The sequence below is a fragment of the Capra hircus genome, chromosome 28 (genome assembly GCF_001704415.2).
Source record: "Capra hircus breed San Clemente chromosome 28, ASM170441v1, whole genome shotgun sequence".
In the NCBI taxonomy this organism is placed as follows: Eukaryota; Metazoa; Chordata; class Mammalia; order Artiodactyla; family Bovidae; genus Capra; species Capra hircus.
The window spans coordinates 10,765,988-10,789,937 of record NC_030835.1 but is presented as its reverse complement, the minus strand read 5'-3'; the positions used below and the strand labels follow the sequence as shown (position 1 = coordinate 10,789,937).

Here is a 23,950-nt window from a genome sequence, read left to right as displayed (position 1 = left end):
GAGCTCCGTGGGGAAGCCAAGTGCTGGCGAGGCGCCCGCCCCGTGTGTGACTGTGAGCCGCGCCTCAGCATCTCTGGGGAGAGACCAGCCTACCCCCTGGGACAGGGCTTCTGCGTCTGGTTCTTTCCTCTCACCCCGAATGGAGGAGAACTGTGAGGGGAGAAAAACAGCAGAGGAGAAGGGCACCGCCCCTCTAGAGAGAGAGCACGGAGAGCGGAGAGGTGGCCCCTGCCATGGGGTCTCTTCCCTCCTAAGCGCTGCTGGTGCCCTAGTCTGGCCAAGGCTAGACGTCAGAGTTCAGGTCCCAGGCCTCCTCCTGGTACAGAAGGGGCTTCCTCAGCTTGGAAGATCCACATGTCCACAGAGGCAGGAGGTGATACCAAGAGCGATGGCATCAGGAAATACAGGGTGACTCTTGGGGATCAGAGAGCCCAGCACCACCAGTGGGCAGCCGCGGCACGGGGGGCCACCTGAGGCCGGGTGAGACACATACCCACAACTGCCAGGGGTTCCGATGCCATGACAAATCTCCTGAGGCTTTAACATCATGCATCTCCTATTTAAGACCCAGTGCTGGCCAGTCTAGCTGTGCCTGAGGGCTGGCTCTCAGGTGGCCAGTGGAGGCTTGGAACTTAGACCATTCAGGACCAACTGGGGATAGATTGATTGATGGCTGCTAGGAGGAGGGGTCTGTCTGTGGAGTCTATGGCACTGTGTCATCGTCATTGAGTACAGAAAGAGACCTCATACTATGTCCGCAGGGGAGGGCCAACAGTGAGGAGCACCTGAATGGGGTGGAGTTGGGCAACAGGACCTCTGAAGGGTAGAAATCACCCATGTGGCACGTCTAGCCGTGGAGGCAGGCCACCCTGGGTTTGCATCTTGTTCCCTGCTTTCAAGCTGTGTGACTTCGGGTAACTGACATAACCTCTCTGAGCCTTAGCAGTAGTATCAGGAAACGGGATGATAGCCATACCTCCCTCCCAGTTGTCTGTGATGTCTGGGGTGTTGAGAATTAAATAGATGATGTGGCGGAAGCTGTGCCTTGTGCATAGTGAAGACTCAGTATCCATTTGCCATACATAGCCCAGTAACTGAGGCAAGACAGGTGGGTGGAGAGTACCGTCTCCCAAAAAATGAGCTGTGGGAGGAAGAAGGCTGGGTCGGGGAGGAGGATACTGTGTCCTGGAGAGGAAAGGGGAAGCAGGAGGACAGTGCCCTTTTGGAGTACGGTGGGTGTATAATCAGGATAAATAGTAAGTATCTCTAGTAGTATCGATTTAATTGCCGCTGATACTGTTGGATGTGATTGTCAGACTGCAGAGGGCCTTCCCGAATCACCTGGCCTATTTTTATCTGAGGGGAGACTGGCACAGAGACAGAGCAATCTCCCCAGCATCCCTGATTGTACCAGGGGCACGACCTGCCTGATAACAGCTGTTGTTGTTTAGTTGGTCAGTTGTGTCTGGCTCTTTTGTGACCCCATGGACTGTAGCCCACCAGGCTCCTCTGTCCATGGGACTGCCCAGGCAAGAATACTGGAGTGGGTTGCCATTCCCTTCTCCAGCAGATCTTCCCAGCATAGGAACTGAACCCACGTCTCCTGCATTGTCAGGTGGATTCTTTACCAGTAAGCCGCCAAGGAAGCCCCAGCCCGATACAGTGCTTAACGCTGATCTTCTTCCCATTACTAGCAGCAGCACTGATACTCCCAGGACAGCTGCTCTTGCGGCTCTTGCTATTACTCGCACTAGCCTATTGCTTCTAGTACTACCATTATTTCACTACTACTATGAATCAATTAAGTGAAGTTTTATTGGGTTCTTACCGTGTTCCAGACGCTAGGCAAAATGCTGCACAGACTTCCTCTCCTTTCATCTTTATAAAAACTTGAGAAGAAACTGAGACTCGGGTTAATTACTTGCTCAAGGCCACACAATTAGCAAGTGGCAGGGCTAGAATTAGACCCAGGCAGTCCCGCTCCTGCACACTTGGGTACCAGGTCAGACCGCCTTATAGAAAAAGGAGGGAGGCTTGACAACCCCGAGCCTGCATGAATGGAAGCCTGGATGCACCTGGGGAGTAGGGCTGCACGTGGATTAGCCCACTGGGCAGCTGCCTTTGTGGAGGGATCTAATAATCTCTCTCCTGCCTTGTTTCACAAGACCTGAAATTCCACTTTTCACATGATTTCCTTTGGATTAAATGACAGGTCCCTCTGTCAGTGAGCCTTATTCAGTCTGTCATTTGATAAGAGCGTGGTGGGGGGTGGTAAGGCCAGGACCCAGACTCAGGCAGTCCGAGCTTCCTGTCCTAGCTGCTTGCAGGCTGGGCGACCCTGGGCCGGTCCCTTCATCTCCCATCTCCCAGTGGTGGGATGTCATATCTGAAGCTGCACCTGGGGCCTTTGCACATGCTGTATTTTGCCAGCTCAGGGCCCCCCAGAGTGGCTCCTCTGTGCTTCCCTGTGACCCTGCGGGGCCCTGGTCATAGCCCCAGGCGCAGCACTCCTTGCAGATGAGGCCCCCACCCCCAAGGCCCAGGCCAGTGATGGCAAGAAACCAATAGACTGCATATAAAAAAAAAAACAGAATTCAGAGGCTGTCCATCCATTCATTCAGCAAACAGGCGTGGAGCACCCCTGTGTCCTGGACCTATGCCGAATGCCTGGATTGTGTGAGTGAACCTTACCTTCTAGGAGCTCAGGGCTTGACAGAGGGGACAAACTTGGGATAAGCGCCCTCCAATGATGATATAATCGTTATGAACAGCTCTATAGGAGCCAAGGGGGGCAGGGGGACTGAGCCTCGGAGGTTAGAGAAAACTTTCTCAAGGAAATGATCCTCACAGAAAGGCTCCCAGGAGAAAGTCTGCCCAAAGAGAAGGACAGAAAAAGGCATTTCAGGGAGAGGAAACAGCATGTGCAAAGGCCCTGGGTGCTGAAGGAATATGGCTGCAACTGTTCTTTCTGCTTCTTCTGACTTTGTGCAAGATGCTTCTCTCTGAGCCTCAGTTTCCTCACCTGTAGAATGAGAACCGTTGCCCCCTGCTTTCCAGGGTTCCAGGCAACTGAGAGCTTAAAGGATATGAGGGCGCAGGTGCTGGCACTGCCCCCCTAAATGCCTAGGGAACCTGCAGGCTGCCTCGTGGCTCCCGGCTTCCAGTCACCCCCGACACTGGAGGCTTCTGTCGGTACTGGTTGTTCCTCCGCACAATTAGGTAATGAGGCCAAATTCAGTTACACACCATGCTCCCAGGTCTGTCTGAAGCCCAAGGGGGGCTTGGGCTCCCTTTGCTGGGGTGGGGGAGTTGTGCTTTCCTACCATGCATCCCAAACCACTGCCTGCACCCCAGATGTGGAAACTGAGGCAGGCAAGAGGCTCAGCTGCTTAGCCCCAAACCTCAGGGCTGATTTTTTTCCTCCTCGACAGCCCCAACCCAAGCTGAGGGCCCATGGCTTGTCCCACACCTCAAGTTCATCACAGGGGTCCTAGCTCCCCTCCCCCTGGACAAGACCCCCCACGTCAAGATTCAGATTCCCTGCCACCCTTGGATTGTGGCAGTTTCTCCTCCCAGCTACATACTGATACCAGCCACTCTTCAACACTTTGATTGGCGTATGAATTCAGAGGGGGAACACACCTCCAGCAAAGCTGGAGGAACCAGGGTTTGTAAATGTCTTTGAGGCACCTGCTGGAGGCATCCAGACAGGAGCAACCCTGGTTGAGGCTAGCACACAGGTGCTCTCAGAGACCATGTGTAAGGGCCTTGAGTGCCAATTTAAGGCGTTCGAATTTGAACTTGATCCTGACAGCCCTGGGGAGCCAGGGAAGGTTTTAGACAGAGAGTGATGTGGTCACGTTTGCTTTTGAGAAAGCCCAGGGTAGAGAAGGGACCTAGACCAGAGGCAGGAAACCAGGTTGGAGGCTGTTCTCCCAGTCAGGAAACTACGGAGGTGAAATTGTGACGTATGCAGAAAGAAAGGGATGGATGGGGACTTCCCAGATATGCCCGCCCTGGCTGCCTACAGGTTGGCCCTGGGAAGCTCATTTGGTGATACGGTGGCTCAGTGGTAAAAGAATGCGCCTGCCAATGCAGGAGAGACCGGTTGGATTCCTGGGTCAGAAAGATCCTTTGGAGGAGGAAATGACACTCTGGTATTCTTGCCTGATGAAGCCCACGGACAGAGATGCCCGGTGGGCTGCAGTCTGTGGTGTCGCAAAAGAGTCAGCCGCACCTGAGCGCGCACGCACAGTTGCTCCACGGTTGCCTCGCGAGCTCTTGCTTCTGAAGATGACGCACAGTGCTTTTCAGGGTGGGCAAAGTCTTAACTTTGAATTCATTTAATTCTAAAATGAGAGTGGTTGTATGGGGGTGTTTATCTCTCATAGCAAACTCCTCGCAGAACAATTATGGCATGCAGAAAATTAAAAAGAAATTAAAGAATAGCTGAAATCTAACTTCCATGGGATAATAACTTGATGAATAACCATTATTCAACAAATACTTGTTAAGCACCTACTATGTGCCAAGTATGAGCCACTAGGAATTCAGCAGTGATCAAAACACAAAATTTGTGTCCGCATGGAACTCACAGTCTACCAAAACTGATGTACTTATATTTACTTGGAATCATCTCTAGATTACTTATAAAGCCTAGTACAATGCAAAAGCTAAGTAAATCATTATAAATACAGTGTAAATGCTATGTTAATAGTTGCCAACATGTAGTGAGTTCAAGTTTTGCCTTTTGGAACTTTTTGCAAAGAATTTTTTTCCAAATATTTTTGATGCACAGTTGCTTGAATCCACAGATGCAGGGTCCATGGTTATGGAGGGCAGACTGTATAATCGTAAGCATCTTGCTTGGCCTGCTCCACCCTTTACAGGAAATCAGTGGGGGTCAGATCGATAGTGCCACTGCTTGAGGCTTCCCAGCCAGAACTGGGGAGACAAGTGCCCCCAGCAGAAATGCCCTGCATCTGCACTAGATGCCTTCACTGAGTGGAGAAGCTGTGGCCAGAGAGACATACTGACCTGCCCTTGGTCACACAGCACACCCCCAAGCCTCTCTCCCGGGCAGCATCTGTCTCAGTGTGGGACTTGGCTTCTGGGCTGAGGGGTGTGCTGTTCCCACCCGCTGAGTTCAGCTCTGCGGATCCTGATTTCAACATCAGGCCTCCCACTCCTTGCCTTGCCCTGGCGGCCACTTTGGATTTCCCCCAGACATTCCTATGTGGCCTGTCTGCTCACGTCCAGAGACCCCGGGGGTGGGGGACACCTGGGACCACAGTGCAGGAGTGAGGGAAGTCACTGGGTCCCCTGGGCTGCCATGAGCAGGGAGCATGGGGCTGGAGAGGAGCAGGCACCTGGGGCGGGGGGTGTTCTCTCCCACGGGACTGTCAGGAGAGGCGGGTGGGCAGAGCACCAGAGGACGCAGGGTTCCTGGTGAGATTTAATGGGCTTAGGAAGTTCATGAAACTGCTGTACTGCTGCCCAAGATGTACTGAGGTGCTTGGGCATGCTTCTCAAGCACCCTCCTCTCTTCTTACCTATCACAGCACCCCAGAACCAAGAGGGCCTCAGAAACCATAAGCCTACCATTGCGGGAATCCCCTCTACGACTGTCCATCCTCAGCTTACACACCTTGGATGACAAGGTGCTCACTGCCACCATGGGCAACCCTGTCAGGAGCTCCCTCCTTCTTTTGAGCCCAAGCCTAGCTTCTTTTGATGCCCCCATCTATCTTCCTGGTGCATGTGACCCCCCCGCCCCCACTGTGGATGAGGAAAGGACAAAGGTCCAGGGTCTGGCCCCCAACCTCCCTGTGAGGAGGGGGAAGAACAGAGTGGGGCAGGCCATCCCCATCTGAATCCCAGCTCATAGAAAGAGACAGTGAATGGCCAAGAGCCCTTTAGAATGGTAAGTCCTCATGTGTCTAGGACTTTACAATTTGCGGAACACACCCTTGACATGACCGTTGGTGGAAACACGACACTGGGTGAGATGGTTTGGGACTCTGGAATAAGCCAGAAGCCCTGGATTTAGTCTTATCTCTACCACTAACTGGCTGTGTGACTGGAGGAAGCCCTGGTCCCTCTCTAAGCCTCAGTTTCCTCATCTGAAAATTAAGACTAGGCTCTCTTCACTCCAGTGCTAAATGAGTTGGTGGTTCCAAACACGGAAGCAGAGGCTCTGTAGGGAAAGGCGCTGCATGTAACAGGCTGTGCAGGTTGCCGGGCACCCTGGGGTCAAGTGGTTGCTGGGGCAGCCTGATTCAGCCTTGCCGGCCCCCACCCGCCCCAGCCTTGAGTCAGAGTGTCCGGACTGAAATGCTTCCGCGATCTGAGCTCCATTTCTTCCTCCACAGAGTGGAGGATAGCCACCCTCTTGGTGCTTGTGCAAGCCTTTGTCTGGGGAGCATCAGAAGTGAAGTTGGCCGCCCCAGCCCAGACAGGGAGGTGTGTCGCCCAGCCGGGCAGGCAGAGAGACCAACAGCTACAGCAGGAAGGGAAATTGCCTTTCTAACTGCAGGGAGCTCATGTCAGTCCAACTGGGGGGCTGTCCGGAAGCCCCCCTGTCAAAGCTGTGTCCTGGGAGAAGCAATAAAACCCCAAGAGTGCTGAGGCACAGACATTCGAGCTGCCTTGGCCCTCCCATCCCTTCAAAGGCGACTCCAAAAATCAATGGGAAGAGATTCATTAGGGGCCTGGGTGGCGAGCTCCTCACCACCTCTGGCAGCCCCTTTGCTGACCTGAGCTTCCTGTCTGCACAGGCAGCTTCCACTGAGAACATCCCACGCTCTTGCAGACAGCACGTCGGAGACGCAGTCTCTGAGCAGCTTCAGAGAGCAGAAGCAGGGCACCCCAGACCCTACTGTTCATTGCTTCATTCCTTTATTCATTCAGGTAGCTGGTCTGGACTTCATTCACACAGCAGATATCAAGCATCTGCTTGGCAGAGTTTAGATCCTATCGCTAAAACATGTACGAAACAGACAAAAGTCGCTGTTGACAGGGAGAGTGACTTCTAACAAGGGAGACGGGGTACCGAGAGAAATAATTGGAATAATTGATCATCAGCTAAGGAGGACCCTAAGCCAGGGAGGCGTGGTAGTCACTGAGGAGGGCCTGCAGCTTTGAGCAGAGCGGCTGAGCAAGGCTTCCTGAGACTCGGGTGTCCCCTGGGTGGAGGCCTGCGGGAGGTGGGAAGTGAGTCTGGCCACCTGGAAAAGAGTGCTGGGGGCGCCTGCAGTCTGAAGTCAGGGAGACTGGAAGGAAATGAGGTCGGGAGGCGACAGGGACCCGGTCAGTCTGAGTCCTGTGGGGCATCATAAAGACGTGAAATTTTGCAGCTGACTGAGGGGAGCGGTTTAAGAAGAGGGATGACGAGCTGTGAACTCGGGTTTCGGTAGCGTCGCCGTGCGCATCAGGCTGTGGAGACGCCCTGAGAAAATAGCCCAGGAGCAGCCTACACAACAAGGGCTGTCTTGTCTCGCGGCTCTGGAGGCCGGAAGTCTGAGATCCACGTGTTGCGGTGGCAGGACTGTGTTCCCTCAGAAGGTACGAGGGAAGGACCTCTGCCAGGCTTCTCTCTCTAGGTCTCTGGTACTTTCCTGGCTCCTGAGATCAGAACTCCAGTCCTCACAGGACACTTTCCCTGGCTGCATGTCTGTCTCTGTGTCCCAATTTTTACTTTTTATCAAAACACCAGCCATATGGGGTTAGCTGCTGTCAGTCACTAAGGCGTGTCTGACTCCTTGCGACCCCATGGACTGTAGCCCACCAGACTCCTCTGTCCATGGAATTTTCCAGGCAAGCATACTGGAGTGGGTTGCCATTTCCTTCTCTAGGGGATCTTCCCAACCCAGGGATTGAACCCACGTCTCCTTCCTTGGCAGACGGACTCTTTACCGCTGAGCCACCTGGGAAGCCCTATGACATTAGGGTCCACCCTAATGAACTCATTTTAACTCCATCATCTGTTGTCCTGTTTCCAGAAAACGTCATATTCACAGGAACTGGGGGTTAGCACTTCAGCGTCTTTTGGGGATACGGGGACCCACAGGCCTGTGGCCTCTCAGCCTCTTGAGAATGATCGCTGTTATCTCTTTGGCCCTCCCCGGCACCTGGTATTTGCTGGCCTTGCTCCTATTTTACAAAGGAGGAGGCGGAGGTCCAAGGAAGCCAAAGTGACTTGTCCAAGGCCATCAGCTAGTCAGTGCTTGTTTCCTAAGCCTCGGCCTCCAAATCCAGGCACATCTCCTCCCTCCACAACTCCTCAGCTAGCAGAGACATGGTCAGCGCCTTCCGGTCTTTGCTGAAACCCCTCCGAACTCTCTGTGTAGCTGACAGGCTGTGGACATCCCCATGACATGGGCAGACAGCCTGGGTGTGGCTGCCTTCCCAGCTGCGCGGGTGGAGGGGCAGGCAGCAGCTCTTAAAGACAGAAGCCACCTGAGGGCCCCTTTCAGGCCTGGTTTCTGGGTTCCTGCCCCCATCCTCTCTCCTCCTCCAGTCTGGCAGGAGGTTTTCCTGGATCCCCGATAACCTCACGACCATGGGGCTTCTCAGAGGTACCCATCGAGTGTGGGGCAGGGGTTGGTTTTGTTTTCTTAAAATGATTGTAAGAGTTGGGCTGATGCCAAATACAGACTGTTGGGATGCAACCTGAGTGGGGGATGAGGGCCCCACTGTGGAACACACCCAGGAAGGGTGGGGAGCAGTGACAAGAGGTTCAGAGCCAGGGAAGCCTCATCCTCCACTGTTACCCCCACCCCCCTTCAGGTGGAGCCCTGGACAAGCCAGAATGCAGGCTGGATGGTTAAATCGCACAGAGGCTAAACAGGAAAAAAGAAATACAAAGAAAGTAGACATTTCCATATATGTAATATGGTGTGCTGGAAAGAATATGAGTCAGGGAGACAGAACTCGTATCACAGATCCAGCTCACTGTGTGACTCTGATGATCACTCTCTGGAGTCCCATCTTGGGAATACAATCTGAAGGTTACTGGTGCAGACTTTATAGCCAGATGGCTGGTTAGTTTGAATCCTTCTGCCAGTTGTCTAACCCTCTCTGTGCCTCACTATTCTCCTCTGTAGTGCGGAATTAATCGTACTTCATCAGAGAGGCTTTGGGTGAGGATGGCATGTTGGTACTTGGCAAATGCCTAGAACTGTGCCTGGCACTAGCAGATACTGTGTCTCCAGGAGCTCTTTATGACTGTGGACAGAGGAGAGGCCTGGAGCCAGGTTGGGGCTCTCAGCTGGGTGTCCCCAGTGGGACTGTGCCCTCCCGGTGTCCCTATGTGTGGTTAGGGGCCCCAGGGCTGGCTGAGACTCCTGCACTGGCTGGCTGGGAGCCGAACCTCAGCTGGGCCTTCCTTCTTTGAGATTGTACGTCCAGAATCAAGGAGGCTGCCCAGGGTGAAGGAGGGAGGGAAAGAGGCAGAGGGAACAGGTTTAGTGAAGGACATGGGAGTTTGTGTCTTGACCCCTCAGAGGTGGGCAGAAGCCCCAGGAGAAGGTCCCTGAAGGCAGAGTCCCTGAATCAACTCACGCCCAGTGCAGCTGCTTGAGTCTTCCTGGGGCAACTGAGCTGGCAGTGAGACAAATGCCCCATGGCCAGCTATCCCCCATATGTGTGTGTGCCTTTTCTGAACCCACTCCATGCCCCGCACGCCCCTCCATGCACCCCGAGAAGGCCCAGTTGTGTGGAGACAGATGGCCAAGCAGCTCCCAAGGCCTGGGCTCATGCCGACCGCACTCCCATGGACACCACCCTGGGCCTCCTTGTCTATTTCACTCTCCTTGCTGAGTGCTGGCGGAGAAGGCAATGGCAACCCACGCCAGTACTCTTGCCTGGAAAATGCCATGGACCGAGGAGCCTGGAAGGCTGCAGTCCATGGGGTCGCGAATAGTCAGACATGACTGAAGCGACTTAGCAGCAGCAGCAGCAGCTGAGTGCTGGAGCCTGCATGGATGACATCCTTGAGTCACTGGGATCCTTGTTGAAACCTGCTAAATCAGCACGCCCTGCTTGAGGAACACCTGGCTTGGGGTTACTCTGGGGTTCACTGTTCTGCTTCTCAGTCTCAGTTGGAGGGAACTGGGGCTTTGTATGCCCCTAGCCACCTCCACCTCCCCCCGCAAAGCCTTGCAGAGGAGGTGACCCTGCCTTGGGCCTGGGAACCACCTTTCCACTCATGGGGGACCTACATCCAGTGGCTTTGCTCTTTCATACTCATTGGCCTGGGCTGGAACAGGATCCAGGAGCCCATCCCTCTGGAGGTGAGCTGGAGAGGCCTGGAGGAAGCTCCTTCTGCACCCCAGACTCCACCATAGAGTCACCCTCCCTGGCCTGGGTGGTCCTGTGGAGGTGGGTTCCACAAGACAGGCTCCCCGGCTGGGGGAAACGCCCTCCTCCCGCGCCCTCCAGTGCAAGCCACGGCTGCCTTCCCGGCTGCAGTGCTGTGATTTATTGGCAACTCCTCCTCGCCAGGGCCCATGGCAGGAGGAGTTCAAACACCCGCAAGAAAAGCCACCAGCTATTGATCCCCGAATCGGGCTTCCCAAGCGCTCCCGGGCATTCATCAAGGAGCCTCGGCGCTGGGGCCGCAGCTCTCCCTTTCTTCTTCTTTTCTTCTGCCTCCCAAGTCATTCCCCCAGGCTGTGCCCCCCTCACCGAGGTTACTCGAAGAGCTCGCCGAGTGACTGCGTGCAGAGGTGGAGAGAGCCTTTGTCTGCTGCCTCTTTCCTGGAGATCCTTATCAAGGCAGGCGCCCAGGGGGTGGAGCGGGCCACTTTGGACCTTGGGCTTTTAAGAAAATCTTTGGAAGTTAGAGAAGTGAAGTTGGAATGTAGAATAAGTAGGGGGATGCCTTTCTGAACCAGGAACTGGTCGGAGTATCCATGTTTCTCTAGGCTCTGGGCTGTAGTATTAAGAGCTTGCTAACCAAGTGGGGCTGGAATGGGACCAGGCAGGTCTTGAAATTAGCATGTGAAAACCCTAGCTTTGGCCTGGAGGCCTTCTGTTGGGGCTGGTGAACGGACTGTTGAAAACAATTTGTTTTCCTAATTACATAAATCTGCTAGCAGAGAGTATTTACCTTTTTGTTTCTCTCTCTCTCACCTGGGGAAAGTCTGTTGGTCCCAGGCCTGTGAAGTTTAAATAAGCATATCAATACTCTTCTCTCACCCTACCCTGGGGCTCCTTCAAGAATAGGTTCTGGGGAGAGCTGAGATGGGGGAGGGGAAGGGGTGGGACTGTTGCCCAGGCTGGGCCTCCAGGTCTGTATTCCTCAGGTACTCTTCTGCTCAGTTCCAGTCCAAATTCTGGTTCAACCTACAGGAGTGGTTTTTCTGAATTCAGTGCCTAGGGCCACATAGGTACCGATGTATACAGAGTATTTCAAGAATGAATCCGGAAGTTCCAAACATTAGGGTCCTTGGTGGCTCTGCAGGCAGTAAGGATCAGGCAAATATTGTGAACTATCATTGCACAGAACTTCTCGGGGGAAAGAATCCAGAAGACGGGTGTTCCGGGTATTTGAGGTCTTGGTGACTTGGGTTTTGTATCATCGAGGTTTGAGCCCTGACATCCTATTAAACCCAGGTTTGTGTTAGAAAACGGGTCTTAGAGACGTCCATTTCAATGTTTTCTTCTGGAAAGATGGACCAAATTGTCGTGCGTCCTCTGCTTCTGGGTGTCACTGGCTGAGCACTGGGCTCTGGATAGGAGTCTGTGCTCTATGGGATCTGCAAAGCAAACTGCACCAACCAAAGAGAAAAATGGGAAGGTTTTCACTGGTCATAAGGCTCTTCCCTCATGGGCTCTCAAACCCCTTTGTGGCTGCTTGGGAAGGCAGGTCCTCCAACGGATGTCTCAGTGAATGAATGACTGTCCCTAAAGAAGCCATTGTAACTCAGGATGAGGGGAGGCTCCTCTGAGGATGGGAAACTGAGCAAAGCCTGCAATTTGGACAGAGAAGGAAAGTCCTTACACTGGCTGCCCCCGGGTTGGCCCTGCAGGAAGGTAATGCCAATTAATCTCTCTTGCAGGAAGCTAGTTCTTGTCCAAAGGCAGCAAGTTATGAAGTATGAATTAATCCATTTAACCAGCCCCTCGGAGGAAAAGCCCATGACAACTGCATTTCCAAATGCCATCTCTGAAAGTGATATTTCAAGTGGCAGTGGGTGGGATTAGAGCCTGCTAACGATTTATGTCAAACAGGGAGCAAGAACATAATTTCTAGATAAGTAATTTGTTTCAGGCACTTCCAGGGCTGGCAGTAGGACAGACGGGAAGGTTTCCGGGCCAGGCAGAGCTCAGACTGAAAATCGGGAGCTGGTACTGGGGAATGAAGGAAGGAGACCAGGAGAAGCTAAGTCAACGGCTAGCAGACTTGGTCAATTTCCCATGATCGCAAGGAGAGCAGTGCAGGGAAGTCTCATACAGAGGGGATTTTTCAAGACAATTCTGGCTGCCTTTCATTAGAGTGAAAGATGGGGCCCCACTTACCTTCCTAATTGTTTGGGCAGTTAGGTCGCCATTCAAGAAACTTTCACTGTGAGAGGGCGGGGCTGGGGGAAAGGGGCTTAAAATAAAGTTTGTCCCAAAGAGGATCGTGATGATGGGAAGTGCCCGCGAAAGAAGAAGGAGCGAAGAATCCTTTGGGGTGGCAGGGCGGCAGCTTGGTTTCCAAGGGTGTCTGCTCAGCTCAGCGCCAGGAGCCCTTGCGACAGACAGGCTGGAAGGAAGAGGCCGCGGCCAGCGCAGGATGCAGTGTCAGAAGGCAGCAGCTCCCGGGGCGGGGCAGGGCCGCGCGCAGCCGCCACCCCCGGCTTCCCTGCCGCTGGTTCCAGGGCACAGGGACTCCCCGAAGTCAGCGAGCCGGAGCGTACGTGCGCCCGCTCACCCTGCTTCGGGGAATCCCAGGGGTGCCAGGGGCCTCTGTGCCGGGGAAGATGCCAGACCGCCTGCCTTCTCCGCCCCTTAGCCCGTTCCGAAAATCCTTTAAACCAGGTCACAATCCGGATGCCCCAGTCCCGCCCCGCCCCCTCTCCTCCCCCGGGGCCGAGGCCGCCTCCAGGCCTGCTCCCTCCTCCGCCCCCACCCGGCCTTGGACCCTTATTAGCAAGACCACTTGGGAGGATTCTCCTGGGGGGCAGGAGACACCCGAAGTCACCCACTGCCTGTGCCTTCCCGGCGGCCCCCTTGGGCGGCAGCGTTCCGGGAGACCCACTCGTACAAGTGTTGCTTCCAATTAATTGCCTGGGCGGGGGAGGGAAGGGGGCCTGTCGCCGCCCCCGCCCGGAGGCTGGAGCGCCGCTCGTCGGGTCGTGCGTTCGCTCAGCGGCGGCGTGCACCAGCACCACCCCTGCGTGCAAGTTTGAAATGTGAGCTGCCTCGGATTCATACTCGCTCGCGCTCCCTCGCAGCAAAGTGGCTGGGCTGACGGTCTGCGCGCGCGAGTGAGTGCGGGCGGCGGGCTGCGGGGCGGGGGTGCGGACGGCGAGACTAGCGGGGCGGGGAGGGCGCGCGCGAGCCAGGGCTCCCTGGAGACGCCGAGGCAGGTCTGCTAGCCTTTCATCTTCCTCCCGCGCTCCTCCTCCTCCCTCCCCTCCCCCAGCCGCGGCGCGCCCGGCCTCCCCGGAGCCCCCAGCCCCACGCGGACGCAAGCAGGGTGGGTGGTCGCGCCGGCGGGGTGCGGGAGCGCCGCGCAGGGCGCGGGGCCGTGGGAAGTTTCGCCGGCGCGCCCTGTGCGCCCCCGCCCCCGCGCGCCCCCGGCCCATCCCCGTCCCCGGAGGGCTGTCGCTTGCGCCCGGGCGCGCGGCTGGCTGCCTCCTCGGCGGCGGCGGCCCCATTAGCAGAGCCTCCGACTGTGATTGGCTTCGCCCGGGAAGCTGGAGACGGGCGATGAATAATTGATGTGTGCGGTGCGGTAGCCGGACGGCGGCGGCGGTGGCGGGCAGCAGCGAGCGGGAGCGCGGGAGCCGGAGCGCCCTCGGAGCGGGCAGCGCGGAGCGAGCGGGCGCCGGAGCCGCCCGGGCCCCCGCGCCGCCGCCGCCGCCCCGGCGCGGAGCGGGGATGCAGGCGGCGCCCGCTGCCTGCGCGCTGCCTTTGTTCCACGCCGGCTGAACCCTGCCCGGAGTCGCTCGCTGCGGCCGCCCCCGGCCGGGGCCCAGCCCGCTGCGGGCGCCAGGGCGGGATCGCGGCCGGTGCAACTTCCAGGTAAGTGCGGGACTGGAGGGTCGGCGCCAGGGCGCCCGCGGGTCGGGCCGGGCCCCCTCCGGGAGCGGGGGTGAGTGTGCGTGCCTGTGTGTGACAGAGAAGGGCCGGTGCATTGTGGGTAGCGCCGTGTGCTGCATGGTGTCAGCCCGAGGCTTGGCGGCGAGAGTGGCACCGGCGTGCACCGGGCCGTTTTGTGCGCTCGTACAGGGGGCCCTCGTTCTCTCTGGGGCCCGGGGCCAGGTTGCCTCCCCTCCCACCACCGCCACCACTCCCGAAGGTGAAGTGTTGGCTCTCCAGCAGACATTTTACAAGGCTGTGTCCTCAATTGGTTGCTTCTATTGCAAAAATCTGAATGGGCCAGGAAGCCTTCCGCGGAGGCAGCGGCCGAGGGTCCTTAACTTCAAGCTGCTCCTTTGTCAGGATGCAGCTCTGATGCTGACAGCGCCCAGAGACCCCGATGGGCACTGGTGGTGCCACCGTTGCTGCAGGGTGCCCTTCCGAGAGGTGGTGGGTGCAGAACATACTTCTGACAAATGTTTGCTGGGAGGCGGGCTGGAGGAGGAGAGATGGGTTTGCACCAGAGAGCAGGAAGGGGCCTTTCTGTGGTGCCTGACACCAAGCTGTGAAGATCTCATTTAAGACCTTGGAGAGAGGGTTTCTCAGAGGACTGCCTGGGCTGAAGGTCTGTCTCTGTGGTCAGGAGCACGTGGTTTTGGTGTTGGGGAAATCTTACAAACCTTGGCGCCTGGTGCACTAGATAAGCCTCTATTCTTGAGTCCAACTGAAAGCTAGCTTGGGTGGTACTAGGAGAGATCAGGCTGACTTTCCCTGTCTTTCCCTCCCTTTGCACCACAGATGGGCTCCAGGAGACCATCACTCTCAGGATGGAGACCTAGGTTCCCTACCCTTGACCATCAGGCTGGACTGGCAGATGGTTGCTAGGCATGGCTGGAAACTGCTTCCGCAGGAAGGTCTTATGAGGCAGCTGGCAAGGAGTTGGCACCAGAGAGCTTCTTAATGGCCCATCCTTGAGAGTGGGCCAGAAATCCAACTGGGGAGGGAGTTGGAGTGGGCAGGGTGATGGCTCCCTGAGATCAGGGTGACCCCAGATGGTGTATAGGGACTCAGCCCCTTCCAGTTCTGAGGCTCTGGGCTGGAAGGTCATCTCCCATCTGCTGCAGAGTAGAAAGCCCTATCCCACGACCAGGGCTGTAGGGAGGTGAGCCTTGAAGTCCACGTGGCTACTAGTAAGCCTGTTCCCCTTTTTTGTGTGTATTAACCAGGCGGTGACTACCCCCACCGCTAGCAGGATTCAAGTCCCCTCCTGAGCTATTTTTACCCTGAACTTCCTTAGTGAGAAACCACGAAACAGTGATGCTTTGGTGAGAATCTGGGTCTTTACCGGAAGCAGCAGCCTGCACAGAGTTTGAGACTTGCTTCACTCTGCCGTCTCCGCTCCCCTGCACAGCCACCTCCTCAGCAAGAGCCCCTTTACCTCTTGCTCTCTGTCTCACCTCCTGGTTCTTACCACAGCCTGTGTGCTCAGGGACTCGGGAGCCCCATTTCAGATGGAAAAACTGATGTCCCTGAGACCACCCAGTAGGGGACAGAGGAAGCCAGTCTTAACTGTGACCGGAGGGTGGCCTTGACTGTGAGCTCCTTGAAGGCAGGAGCCATATGTTACTCATCATAGTATAGCCTGGTGCCAGCCACCGGGCCTGGCAGGTGGTGAGCACTCAGTGACTCCCGAGGGAGTGCATGAGCAGAAAGCTGGTCGTGTGCTGCTTTCCTCTGTTGGAGTGGGGGGGGGGGGGGGGTGGTGATGGAGAGATTGAAAGTGTGCTTCTGGTTGTAAGTCAGTGTTGGCTGAGCACTGAATCATCAGGCCAAGCTCAGTCCCCGGAACTCGGAGATGAGTTCCAGATCTGCTGTTAGCCAGTCAGACTGAAAGCTCCCACAGATGTTCAACCAGAACCCTACCTGGGAGCTTTCTGGGTCACACCCCAGGGAACGAGGATGGCAGAGCTCTGTTTAGAACCGCACTGTGGAGTATGGTAGCTACTAACCACATGTGGCTGTTTGTACACTTAACTACAAGCTTAGTTTCTCATCTGTCCCAGCCACATTTCAAATGGCCAATAGCCACATGTGGCTAGTGGCTACCAGACTGGACAGGTCAGACCATAGAATATTTCCAGTGGGGTCGAAAGTTCCACTGGATATCTCTGGCCTGGAAGGAGGGAGATTTAGGACAGAAGTGAGGTGAGGATGTTAGACAGTGTGACAGCGCAGGAGGAGGCCGCAGGATGCAGGGACCTTCCATTTTCCGACAGCCTCCCAGTAAGGGGAGTATAGACAAGCCAGGTGCTCCCACTTAGCTTGGGAGAAGGCCGAGATTCAGTTCTGCCCAAGGTCACCTAGTGAGTGGCATGAGCCCCAGGTCTCCAACTCCTCTGCCAGAGCACTCCCACCCAGCAGAGGTCAGCCAGGGGTCACGGGTGGGCAACGGTCCCCGGAGCAGCCTCAGACCTCCCCAAGGACTGTCTTGGTGCCCCGTAGGCGTCAGTCTTTGTGAAGTCATCCATCGATCGGGCGGGAGAGCCAGCTCAGCCTCGCGTCCCCAGGAACAGAGAGTTCTCTTCTGGCAGAGCTGGAAGGAAAGGGAGACAGGCTCTCCAGGCGAGGGAGGTGTTTACCTTGATGGATGCGGCTTTGGTCCCAAGGGAGAGGCGGCTCTTCTCCACAGGGGAGGACCCCATCAGCGGGCCTGTGGCCAGGTTCATTAGCTCCACCCCAGACAGAGATGTGCAGGCCCCAGCCAGGGCTGGAAAGGAGAAGGATTGGGGGGCCATCTGGCTGGCACAGGATGCCCTTTGCTCCTATCCTACAAGGGCCTGCTGCCCCTCATGTCATGGGGCATTTGAGGTTCCACCCTTTCCTTCGCTTTCCCTGAAGCCTCAGCTGCAGGAGGAAACTCTCCCAGGGCCCAGCAGAGTGGCAGCAGCCTCACAAGGGAGCCTGCTCTGGGAAAAACAAGGCCCCTACCCTCCAAGCATTTGCAGCCTCTCCAGGATCTCCTGGGCCAGAGGGGTGAAGGGACTTCTTGCCCCCAGGTCACATGGCAGGGCAGGCTAGTGACGAAGCTAATGTCCATTCATGGCCACTGCAAATCCCTGTCTGCCATTTTGAACTTGAAGTTTATCTGAGATTTCATTGTGCCTTGCTTCACTTTCCTCCTCCAGCCCTGTTAGATCTCTGGCCTTGTCCTGAGGTGTCCACCCCCCATGAACAGCAGGCCTCACTGTAGCCTCTGGCTCCCCTGGGGCCTGAGCTGACTGAAGGAGGAAGTTTCAGTAGGGGCTGGCCCTCTGCCAGGGACCCCAACACACCCAAAAGAGGCTCCTCAAGGCCCATCCAGAGGAGCTTGAGAGATGAGAGGAACGCTGAGGAAAATCCCAGGTTCCCAGTCCCCTTGAGTGAGGTGGGGGTGGTGTTCAAGGCCTCTGCTTACTGTGCCTTTCCCTGGAGCCGCGGTGGGCCACCTGGGGATGCTCACACGCTCTTGGTCCCCAGTATCTGATGTGCTGTGTGCCCTTCACGACTGACTGACAGCCAGGCTCTGCCTCGGGCACCCAGAACATCAGGCTGGGCTAGCCAGTAGCCTCAGACATGACACAGATTCCTGCTTGGAGCCTCGAGATCCTTTTGGGTTTTCCGACTACCCCTTGGGGCAAAGGCAGGCCCTCCGAATTCCTGGACTGGGGCTGTAGTCGGTTCTTCATGCATATTTGGTGAATGAAGGTCAGGACTTTGGCCAGGACACCCACATTCCCTGAAGTTGCGACTCCCCAGTCGCCCTGAAGATTCGGTAGCTCTAGGGTACGTCCCAGCCTCTGTGATCTGGCTTTGGTTCAGATAATTCCCATACCATTGGTGGCAGCATGGCTCCAGGGCCTAGCGTTCAAGTGATAACATCTAGGATCTGGTGCCAAATTAGTGTGACCTTTGGCAAGTCACTTCCCCTCTGGGGGCCTGTGTTCTCCTCTTTGTACTGAGAACATTGCCCTGTGTCTCAGCTCTAAATGGTAGACTCCAATCCAAGAGTTAAACTACTGGAGTCTTGAGCTAGAACGGACAGGAGAGTGATGAAGGCTTGGTCCTGCCTCTGGGTGCTACCTACCCCCAGCATCTGATGGTGCAGCAGGTGATAGTAAGGGATGCAGGATGAGGAAAACTGAATGAACAGAGTCTTATGTTCCATGCTCTCGGAGCTGGAGAAGGAGGAAGGGAAAGTGGTGGCTTCGGGACTGGGATAGCCTGAAACTTCCCAGGCGGTCCTTGAATTTGGAAATGGGTAGAATTTGGTGTCTTGGGTGAGAAAGGGAATCAACATCAGCTGGGACACCTCGGGAGGTGGTTCCTCCAGGTGAAGCAACAGAGACGAGCACAGGAAGTGGAGCCATTGCTGAAACAGGTCTTATCCCAGGAGCACAGGTCTGATCCCCGGGGGAGGGGAGAGCCAGGGAGGATCCAGGGAGACCTGTGGGACTCCAAGGGCTTCCGGGAGCAGGGATGCTGCTGGCTTGAGGCAGGAATCCGTGCAGGGAAGTGGGAGAGCCCTGCGAGGTCGGAGCTCTGCTGCGGGAATGTCCCTGCCTCTGCTGACGCAATGGAAAGCCTGTCGTGTTGCAGGGTTCCTGTTCTGCGGTCGCCCGTTGTGGGGGGCCAGGGCAGCCAGCTCGTCTGAGGAGCTCCGGGAACTTGGTGGAACTTGTCCAGGCCTCCCCTCTGCTCTCTCGTGGAAAAAAAAAAGAGAACCTTGTTTGTGGAATCTGCCCCTAGTCCCTGGGGGGTTACAGCCACGCCCTGGGAGGGTTTAAATCTCTGTGGGCGGATTCAGGCTGGGACTGGAGGGGACAGGTGACAGGGGACAGCCTCTAAACTGGCTTCACACCCTCTCAGTGCCCCCTCTGGGCAGAGCCTGAGGCAGCTGGTGATTGATGGGCACCCTGCCCACCTCCCAGGAGTGTGATCTGTTGAGCAGATTCATGGCCGTGCATGGAAGCCTTAGCAGCATCTGGTTCAGACCCTATGTGTGGGAGGAAGGCTGTGGAAAATGGGGGGCCACACTTCAGAGGGGAGGGCAGAAAAGCCCAGGGGAGAGCCCTTCTTTCTACCTCTCCGCCATGTCGCTTCCAGGCCCACCTGGACAGGACAGGACAGAGCCTGTCTGCTGGTGGTTTATTCCGTGTCTTTGTTCATCTTGGACCCTTGTCCACCGGGTGTCATCCCCCCTGGAAAGCGTGTTTGCTGCTTGGTCATGTCTGACTTTGTGACCCCATGGACTGTAGCCCGCCAGGCTCCTCTGTCCGTAGAATTTTCCAGGCAAGAGCACTGGAGCGGGTTGCCGTTTCCTTCTCCAGGGGATCTTCCCAATCCAGGGATCAAACCCAGGTCTCCTGCACTGCAGGTGGATTCTTTACCCATGGAGCCACCCCATCCCCACTAGCTTGTACGTTGTAGACAGGCCATCCATGACTTGTATCAGTGCTAGGTACTCAATATATGTCTCCTAAATGACCAGCCCAGGCTTAGGTGGGTCGCAGCGAAGGCAGTCACCCAGGAAGAAAAGGAGAGTTCCAAGCTCTCAAGCCAGCTCTGGCCTCCCAAGGTGACCCGGTGAGGTGCGGGAGTCATCCTCTTTCTCGGGGATCCCGCCTGTAGGAAGAATCACTGGGTTTACTGTGCTGTCTGATAGAAAGGCCACTAGCCACAGGTGGCTATTTAAGTGTATGTTGGATAAAATTAAATGAAATTCAGTGTTCAGGCCCTCAATCACACAAGTCGTATTCAAGTTATCAGTAGCCCCATGGGGCTGGTGGCTAACATGTTGGACAGCAGTGGCTGGACATTTCCATCCTCACAGAAGATTCTGTTGGACAGGCTGGAGGGTGTCTAAGGGGCCTTGTAGCTCTGTCATTGTGGATCTATAGGGAGGCTGGGTCCCAGGGCCTCGGCCTGCCTCCTGCTAGGAGCTGCCAGGCCTCCCTCCGTGCACAGGGCCCTGGACTTTCCCCGCTGTTCTTTCTGTGAATCACCGGGCCCTGCAGGACTTCCCTTTTTCACCCCACCCCCACCCCGGGCTCTTCAGTGAGGCCTCCCAGCGTCCTTCCCAAGACAGCGTCAGGGGAGTAATTATGAAACCCACATCTGTCATTTACTGGGTGACTTTGGGCAAGTCACTTAACTTCTCCAAGATTCTGTCTCCTGAATTAATAAAATAGAACTGCCCGTGCCCGCAGGCTTGCGGCAGGGAGTAGATGAGAAGGGGCTTCGGGCGGTTAGTGTCTGGCACATAATAATTGCTCAGTGAGTGGCAACTCTCATTACTATCACATTTTGACTTAATACCCTCGAGGCGTATGATCAGCTTCCAGAGGAACTGGGCTTAGGGTTTCTCTTGAGTTCTCCAGCCCAAGAGCCTGGGTCGCACCACACCTCAGGCCTTGTTCCCTTGTCTGAGAGGTGCTCCCTGAACTGTGTGTTGAGACCAGAGACCCAGCCATGCAGGGCGGAGGGCGGGCTGTCCACAGGCTCCTGCCCTCCTCCCGTGTGGCCACTGTAATGGGAGCCCCAGGGGTGCCCGTGTGCCTGCCACTCGTTCTGTCCTGAGAAGTGCCTGGGCTGCCCTGTAGGCAGCTGTCTGTGTCCTAGCCCTGGAAGAAGGGCAGGGTGGGTGGGGGGAGCCCAACATAGGTGCCTACTTTCATTTCTCTCTTGGGAAAGGAGCTGTACACTACATTTTGGACTCCTGAAGCCCTCTAGGCGGCTTGTCCAAGAATGTCTCCCTTCTGAGGTTCATGGCTAGATTGTTGGGGTCCGTGAGCCCCCAGCCTGTGTGGAGTGCATTTGCTAGGCAGAGGGTCTGTGAGCTGCATTGTGTGGAGGTGGCTTTAGGGGCCAGCAGCCCGGCAGGAGGTGGACTGGCAGATTAAGGCCCGCGGGTCCAGGCCCAGCTTCCAGCTGTCTGGAGGGCTCCCGGAAGGACACTCAGTGAAAAGAAATCCTCGGAGTTGGGGGAGGTCCCAGGAGCCAGTGAGCTGATTTGTCTCACACCTTAGGGCTTGACAACAGCTGGGTGCTGGGTGCTGGACTCTGGAAGGCTGGACAGCATCAGGCCCAGCTTCGGAGTCTGAGGCAGCCACAGTCTCAGGGATCAGGCTTCATGCACCCGGGGCTGCAGGGCCAGGTCATGTGGCTTCCTAGGGATGTGTCTCCTTGGGGAGAGTTTTTAGAGGAGGTGAGGGCTGGGTATTCCCAGAGAAGTGGGTGTGGAGAGGCGTTCCGGGTGGGGAGGGTATGGTCCTCCCATGGCTCCCCGCTATTAGGGAGTGGAGGCCCCACGCCTCAGAGGCCACCCCCCGCCCCCCCCCCCGCCCTGACATCCTTGTTCACCTGCATCTCTCCCCCTTCTCTCCTGTTTGTTCCACACAAGGTCCTCTAACCCTCTCTAAGCCTCAGTTTCCTCATCTGTAAAATGGGGAAATAGCCCCCCATCTCATCAGGTCGTGGGAAGATTAAAGAGTATATTCCAGCTGCAGCTTGGCACTGGGACCTGCTCAGCCCTGAGCAGGCATCAGCTGTCCTTGCTGCTCCGTCGTGGGTTTCCTTGTGCTTTGCTGGGCCCGTTCCTCTGGGGATACATCCTCCTGCTCCCCTGCCTCATAATCCTCCATCATAGCCCAAGTGTGTCCACGTGTTTCCCCATCTCACCTGCACCTGCACAGGGGTGCCTCTCCTCCCACACCAGCCCTGAACTGGCATACATGCAGAATGCCCACCTCCCTACCCCCAGCCTGAGAAATCCTGGCGCCAACAGCCACCCAGCCTTCCCTGCACCCTCTCCTTGGTCCCCGGCATAGGGCTCCCTCACTGTTTGCTGAGAGAAGCTTGCAGCTTCAACCCTCACGTGTGTCCGCTTTTCATTTGCCAACATCAAGTCCCCAAAGTTCCTGGGCAGTTCTGGAAGGCCCTGGGTCGGGGGAGGACAGACACCACCGTCCTGAGGGGGCTCAGGGCAGTAGCACCCAAAGCAGAGGAAACCCCCCTCCTCCACCTTATTGGACCCGGGGCAGCCTTACCACTAGAGTCTCTAATGCATCACCGTCCTGAGGGGGCTCAGGGCAGTAGCACCCAAAGCAGAGGAAACCCCCCACACACACCTTATTGGACCCGGGGCAGCCTTGCCACTGAGTCTCTAATGACTTCTGCCCCAGGGAGACAGCCCAGCCCGTGGAGCGGGGTGCTCAGAGGTCAGCAACAGGACAGGAAGGTGAGCAAGGGCCAAGCAGGGGCTTCATGTTTTGAGCACAGGCCCTGGCTCCTGCTGTCCAGGCCACTATGAGTGTTGAAACAGAAATGGGTCCTCCGCTCTCCGCATGCCCCTGCCCCAAGGCGCTGCTGAGCAGAAGAGGGATCATCACCACCCATCCTCCCTCCTGACCCCACCCTGTACCCTGGGAGCAGTCCCTACAGCCCACCCACCTCCCTGGAATTAAGCATCCAAGCACCAGTCCTGTCAGGGGCCGATAATCCTCTCAAAGCTTTGCGTGGTGTTATACCTTCTCTGAGAAAAAGGTTTGATGACCTGGATAAGATCTTTGTCCTCAGGTTACAGCCCCGCCATGGAGGTTTCCTCCCAGGCTGTGGCTACCTGATGAATGTCGGGGGGCTTCCCGGAATGGGTCTGGCCACCCAGAGGCCGGATTCCCCAGATGCCTCCCTGACCTTAGACACCTGTTGTCTGAAGCCTTGCTGGCACCCTACCCCGGGGGTCAGGAGCCTGTGACTCCCCTCTGCCGCTGAGTCACCTCTTCTGTAAAATGGGGGCCCCCTGATGGTATAGGCATCCTGGAGCAGGCGTCCTGCCACGGCACTGTACTCACGCCCTCCACACGTGTGCACTCACTCATGCACGCGCCCGTGCCCTCTCTGGGTTCTCTGTGAGGTTTGCACGGGAATGTTTTCTTTCTTCAAGTTCATGAAGTGCACGTGCGCTCAGCCATGTCTGACTCTGTGTGACCCCATGGACTGTAACCTGCCAGGCTTCTCTGTCCAGGGAATTCTCCAGGCAAGAATATGAGAGTGGGTTGCAGGGTCCTACTCAAGGGGATCTTCCCTAAACTCAAGGATCGAACCCACCTCCCCTGCGTTGGCAGGCAGGTTCTTTGCCACTGCGCCTCGGGGGAAGCCCGTCCAGCCCATTCAGGTTCGTATGTTGTGCATCCAAGTAGGCAAAAAGTACACATTAGTGTGTTTTGAATGAATGAACGAACAGATGAGGAGCTGGCTCTCGGCTGGGCACGGTGGGGCATGTGAAGAGAGACGGGGGCTTCCTGCCCTCTGGGAGCTTAAAGTCCTCAAATGACGACGGCAGTGCTGGAAGGCACCAGGTGTGCAAAGTGGGAGTGTGCCAGCTGCAGAAGAGTGTAAGATGGGCTGCCGGAGAATGTCACACGGGCTTCACATCTGCATACGTACATCATGTACCCATGAGGTTGGACAGGCATGTGTCGTGTGGACACACGCGGGACACAAGTTTAATGACTATTGGATGAGTGCATATGATGTGGGTTTGGGCAGATTCGTGAACTTGGGGGATGTTGAGAGTGTCCGTGATGTGGGAGGGGCACCTTGGGAGCGGCATGGCATATGC

The 23,950-nt window shown here is 56.3% G+C and overlaps 1 protein-coding gene across 4 annotated transcripts in view; it reads left to right on the top strand.

The window, feature by feature from the left end:
• ZMIZ1 (zinc finger MIZ-type containing 1) overlaps nt 1-23,950 on the top strand; it is a 149,376-nt gene that overhangs the window by 66,451 nt on the left and 58,975 nt on the right. Inside the window, exon 1 of one of the 4 annotated variants that reach the window (XM_018042219.1) lies at nt 12,537-13,475. The exons of the other annotated variants lie outside the window; for them this stretch is intronic. The gene's annotated coding sequence lies outside the window, so the exon portion shown is untranslated. Of the gene's footprint in view, nt 1-12,536; nt 13,476-23,950 lie in introns of those variants that run through there. 4 annotated transcript variants of the gene reach the window in all.